The sequence below is a fragment of the Oncorhynchus kisutch genome, linkage group LG3 (genome assembly GCF_002021735.2).
Source record: "Oncorhynchus kisutch isolate 150728-3 linkage group LG3, Okis_V2, whole genome shotgun sequence".
Classification (NCBI taxonomy): Eukaryota; Metazoa; Chordata; class Actinopteri; order Salmoniformes; family Salmonidae; genus Oncorhynchus; species Oncorhynchus kisutch.
This window is the reverse complement of record NC_034176.2, coordinates 6432237-6438657: the sequence shown is the minus strand read 5'-3', so window position 1 is coordinate 6438657 and position 6421 is coordinate 6432237. Positions and strand designations below refer to the sequence as shown.

General features: G+C 41.1%; 1 long non-coding RNA gene across 1 annotated transcript in view; it reads left to right on the top strand.

The window, feature by feature from the left end:
• The first annotated feature begins 3113 nt into the window (after nt 1–3113).
• LOC116361224 (uncharacterized) overlaps nt 3114–6421 on the top strand; it is a 104527-nt gene continuing 101219 nt past the window's right edge. The window contains exon 1 of the long non-coding RNA XR_004207409.1: nt 3114–3441. This is a non-coding gene — a long non-coding RNA (uncharacterized LOC116361224). The remainder of the gene's footprint in view (nt 3442–6421) is intronic.

Genomic DNA, 6421 nt, shown 5'->3' with positions numbered 1-6421 from the left:
AGGTGAATGAATAAATAAACACGTGGATTCACAATGATTGGCTTTTAGATAGACAGTAGTTCAGATCACTTTTAGGTTGATGCATTTGGATAGAAAGCCAATCCCAATCTAAATGGCTTCGTTTTAATAGCATTTTCCGTTGCAGATAGACATAGCCACGGGGAATATGTTTGGGGGTGCCCTGCTACAAATGGCTATATCGGTCCTCTAATACTGAACTATTAAAGGCCAAGTGCACTGCTGTTTGAAAATAATCATATTTATAAAAAAACTTCTGATTGTTTCAGTTCCCCTTCGCGCAGCGATGCACATAGACAACTTTCACTTGGAGAGAACGCTGAGGATCTTACGCAATCATGGGGCAGAGGTGGCAAATGTTGTTTTCAAATGGGAAAAGTCCGAGTCATTTGGATTTACAGTGCCTTGCGAAAGTATTCGGCCCCCTTGAACTTTGCGACCTTTCGCCACATTTCAGGCTTCAAACATAAAGATATAAAACTGTATTTTTTTGTGAAGAATCAACAACAAGTGGGACACAATCATGAAGTGGAACGACATTTATTGGATATTTCAAACTTTTTTAACAAATCAAAAACAGAAAAATTGGGCGTTTAAAATTATTCAGCCCCCTTAAGTTAATACTTTGTAGCGCCACCTTTTGCTGCGATTACAGCTGTAAGTCGCTTGGGGTATGTCTCTATCAGTTTTGCACATCGAGAGACTGACATTTTTCCCATTCCTCCTTGCAAAACAGCTCGAGCTCAGTGAGGTTGGATGGAGAGCATTTGTGAACAGCAGTTTTCAGTTCTTTCCACAGATTCTCGATTGGATTCAGGTCTGGACTTTGATTCAGGTCTGGACTTTGACTTGGCCATTCTAACACCTGGATATGTTTATTTTTGAACCATTCCATTGTAGATTTTGCTTTATGTTTTGGATCATTGTCTTGTTGGAAGACATCTCCGTCCCAGTCTCAGGTCTTTTGCAGACTCCATCAGGTTTTCTTCCAGAATGGTCCTGTATTTGGCTCCATCCATCTTCCCATCAATTTTAACCATCTTCCCTGTCCCTGCTGAAGAAAAGCAGGCCCAAACCATGATGCTGCCACCACCATGTTTGACAGTGGGGATGGTGTGTTCAGGGTGATGAGCTGTGTTGCTTTTACGTGTTGCATTGTTGCCAAAAAGTTCAATTTTGGTTTCATCTGACCAGAGCACCTTCTTCCACATGTTTGGTGTGTCTCCCAGGTGGCTTGTGGCAAACTTTAAACAACACTTTTTATGGACATCTTTAAGAAATGGCTTTCTTCTTGCCACTCTTCCATAAAGGCCAGATTTGTGCAATATACGACTGATTGTTGTCCTATGGACAGAGTCTCCCACCTCAGCTGTAGATCTCTGCAGTTCATCCAGAGTGATCATGGGCCTCTTGGCTGCATCTCTGATCAGTCTTCTCCTTGTATGAGCTGAAAGTTTAGAGGGACGGCCAGGTCTTGGTAGATTTGCAGTGGTCTGATACTCCTTCCATTTCAATAGTATCGCTTGTACAGTGCTGCTTGGGATATTTAAAGCTTGGGAAATCTTTTTGTATCCAAATCCGGCTTTAAACTTCTTCACAACAGTATCTCGGACCTGCCTGGTGTGTTCCTTGTTCTTCATGATGCTCTCTGCGCTTTTAACGGACCTCTGAGACTATCACAGTGCAGGTGCATTTATACGGAGACTTGATTACACACAGGTGGATTGTATTTATCATCATGAGTCATTTAGGTCAACATTGGATCATTCAGAGATCCTCACTGAACTTCTGGAGAGAGTTTGCTGCACTGAAAGTAAAGGGGCTGAATAATTTTGCACGCCCAATTTTTCAGTTTTTGATTTGTTAAAAAAGTTTGAAATATCCAATAAATGTCGTTCCACTTCATGATTGTGTCCCACTTGTTGTTGATTCTTCACAAAAAAATACAGTTTTATATCTTTGTTTGAAGCCTGAAATGTGGCAAAAGGTCGCAAAGTTCAAGGGGGCCGAATACTTTCGCAAGGCACTGTATTTTCTTGGCTTCAAATGGCTGGGGACAAAAAAAATGCGTTTTGCCGTTGATTGAATATTAGGTTGGTATCTCGGCTCAGACTGTTTTTGGAGCGCGCTCTCTGCATAGACTGAGATTGACCACAGTGGTCATTTAATCCAGTAGCCAATGTTATTTATGCCTAATGTCTAAACCCTATAATACAATAGCTACAATACAGCTATTCCTAAAGGAATGTTCATGTCGTTTTACACCATTGCCCCTAATAGAACTCAACATATTAACTCAAATCTTTAGCCACTTAAATAATGAAAATAATTGATGTAATAAGTGTATCACTAGCCACTTTAAATAATGCCACTTTATATACTGTTTACATACCCTACATGACTCATCTCATATGTATATACTGTACTCTATACCATCTACTGCATCTTGCATATGCCGTTCGGCCATCGCTCATTCATATATTTATATGTACATATTCTTATTCATTCCTTTACACTTGTGTGTATAAGGTAGTTGTTGTGAAATTGTTAGGTTAGATTACTTGTTAGATATTACTGCATGGTCGGAACTAGAAGCACAAGCATTTCTCGCTACACTCGCATTAACATCTGCTAACCATGTGTATGTGACTAATAAAATGTGATTTGATTTAATTTGAACTCGTAATAACATTATGGTAGTAGCATATCATATCGGGCCCGTTCAAGCATGACGTTATAGGAATGAGAGATATGTAAACTAGCTGTCGTTTTCAAATGGGGGCATATGCATCGCCCAATCTTGTATTCATTGTGAGCAGACGGCACATCATACATTTCTATCCCTACTGCGTTTAATCCTCCCGGTGGAGTGAGTCAGTTTGGAGAGAGGAGAGGCTGTATAGCAAGTAACTTTACAGCGTCCGCCCGCTTCTTGCGCAGCTGTTGTCACTGGATAATTATATGGTTTCCAGAGGGATTTTCGCCCCGGTCGTCATGGTGTACCGCTTTTAAATCTACGGTCGATGACACCTGCGTTTTTTTTTGTTGTCTTGAAGTTTCGCCGAACGCGAACATTTGGTTCTGCATTCCCTTTTCTACAAGAGTCCAGACCCGCACCGTTTTTCAGAGAGGGAGAGACGGTCCCCGTTTGTCCTACCCGCTGTCTTTACGCGTAGCTCAACATGCGAACTATTCTCTAGCCAGGTCAAACATACACTGCCTACTTTTCCCGGTGTTGTTGTTTATCTGGAACTTCGGGGAACCAATAATTATATTTGAGAATCGGTGTGATTTGAACTAGAAAGATACTGCATTCAGCACCGTTGGATTTAATGTCTTGTATGCATGCGGTGAACATGGGTTTAGGATGGATCTTCGTAGCCGCTTTGGCTGGAATTCTCACCGCCACTCCAGGAATTCAAGGTGGGTATTTTGGCTCTTAAGGCCAATTAACAATATATTAATTGATTATGGAAATAACATATCTAGTATGTCTACAAAAAGGTTATAGGCTATGAGTCTATTCTTTATAATTTAGTTGATAGCGCAAAGTTGCCAAAATGTAGTCTTTGACTGTGTTGATGCTATAAAAAATATATTTTCTGCATCAAACATTCTATCTGGTTGGGCAATTTAGTTCTGAAATTCTAAAACAGAAATATAACTCAAGGCGTTATGACATTAAAGAATAGGCTATATCTGTTATTACACAGGTATGAACCACTCAGTCTAATAATCTAAACCAGTTGGCTCCTTTGCTATCTTTTCCCTGTGGGAAGAAATGTCCCATTTCAGAATCAGCATCTGAATGACTCGTAATTACTGCTCAGACATTATAATCACATCCTAATCTGCAATCTGTCCGATTCAGATTGAATTGATCAAATGCCCCACAGGGAGTCACTCACAACCATGCCCTAAATAAACTTGCTTTACTATAACCCAAATATAATAACCCTAGGTTTTTACCTTGTCATTGAAATGCGTATTCTATCACGGTTCAGTCAAATGAATTATGAAACATTGCATTATAACCCACGCCATCTGATATTGAAATGCCACAGTAAGACGTCTCTGCAGGAGCATAGGGCAATAAGGCTTCGCTGTGGATTTGGTGCCCTCTCCCACAGGGCGACTCGGTCAGACTTGAATTCAATAAATGAGAGAGACCTGTGGTTCCACAGAGAGACCTGTGGCTCCACAGAGAGACCTGCTGTGGCTCCACAGAGAGACCTGCTGTGGCTCCACAGAGAGACCTGCTGTGGCTCCACAGAGAGACACTACTATAGCAGCCCCATTAAAACAACACTACTAAGGCAGCCCCATTAAAACAACACAAATATGGCAGCCCCGTTAAAACAACACAAATATGGCAGCCCCATTAAAACAACACAAATATGGCAGCCCCATTAAAACAACACAAATATGGCAGCCCCATTAAAACAACACTACTAAGGCAGCTCCAGTAAAACAACACTACTATGGCAGCCCCATTAAAACACTACTAAGGCAGCCCCATTAAAACAACACTAATATGGCAGCCCCATTAAAACAACACTACTAAGGCAGCCCCATTAAAACAACACTACTAAGGCAGCCCCATTAAAACAACACTACTATGGCAGCCCCATTAAAACAACACTACTAAGGCAGCCCCATTAAAACAACACTACTAAGGCAGCCCCATTAAAACAACACAAATATGGCAGCCCCATTAAAACAACACAAATATGGCAGCCCCATTAAAACAACACAAATATGGCAGCCCCATTAAAACAACACAAATATGGCAGCCCCATTAAAACAACACTACTAAGGCAGCTCCAGTAAAACAACACTACTATGGCAGCCCCATTAAAACACTACTAAGGCAGCCCCATTAAAACAACACTAATATGGCAGCCCCATTAAAACAACACTAATATGGCAGCCCCATTAAAACAACACTACTAAGGCAGCCCCATTAAAACAACACTACTAAGGCAGCCCCATTAAAACAACACTACTATGGCAGCCCCATTAAAACAACACTAATATGGCAGCCCCATTAAAACAACACTAATATAGCAGCCTCATTAAAACAACACTAATATGGCAGCCCCATTAAAACAACACTACTATGGCAGCCCCATTAAAACAACACTAATATGGCAGCTCCAGTAAAACAACACTACTATGGCAGCCCCATTAAAACAACACTACTATGGCAGCCCCATTAAAACAACACTACTAAGGCAGCCCCATTAAAACAACACTACTAAGGCAGCCCCATTAAAACAACACTAATATGGCAGCCCCATTAAAACAACACTAATATGGCAGCCCAATTAAAACAACACTACTAAGGCAGCTCCAGTAAAACAATACTACTATGGCAGCCTCATTAAAACAACACTACTAAGGCAGCCCCAGTAAAACAACACTACTATGGCAGCCCCATTAAAACAACACTAATATGGCAGCCCCATTAAAACAACACTACTAAGGCAGCTCCATTAAAACAACACTACTAAGGCAGCCCCATTAAAACAACACTAATATGGCAGCCCCATTAAAACAACACTACTATGGCAGCCCCAGTAAAACAACACTACTATGGCAGCCCCATTAAAACAACACTACTATGGCAGCCCCATTAAAACAACACTAATATGGCAGCCCCATTAAAACAACACTACTAAGGCAGCTCCATTAAAACAACACTACTAAGGCAGCCCCATTAAAACAACACTAATATGGCAGCCCCATTAAAACAACACTACTAAGGCAGCTCCAGTAAAACAACACTACTAAGGCAGCCCCATTAAAACAACACTACTATGGCAGCCCCATTAAAACAACGCTACTATGGCAGCCCCAGTAAAACAACACTACTATGGCAGCCCCATTAAAACAACACTAATATGGCAGCCCCATTAAAACAACACTGATATGGCAGCCCCATTAAAACAACACTACTAAGGCAGCCCCATTAAAACAACACTAATATGGCAGCCCCATTAAAACAACACTACTATGGCAGCTCCAGTAAAACAACACTACTATGGCAGCCCCATTAAAACAACACTACTATGGCAGCCCCATTAAAACAACACTAATATGGCAGCCCCATTAAAACAACACTAATATGGCAGCCTCATTAAAACAACACTACTATGGCAGCCCCATTAAAACAACACTAATATGGCAGCCCCATTAAAACAACACTAATATGGCAGCCCCATTAAAACAACACTAATATGGCAGCCCCATTAAAACAACACTAATATGGCAGCCCCATTAAAACAACACTACTATGGCAGCTCCAGTAAAACAACACTACTATGGCAGCCCCATTAAAACAACACTACTATGGCAGCCCCATTAAAACAACACTAATATGGCAGCCCCATTAAAACAACAC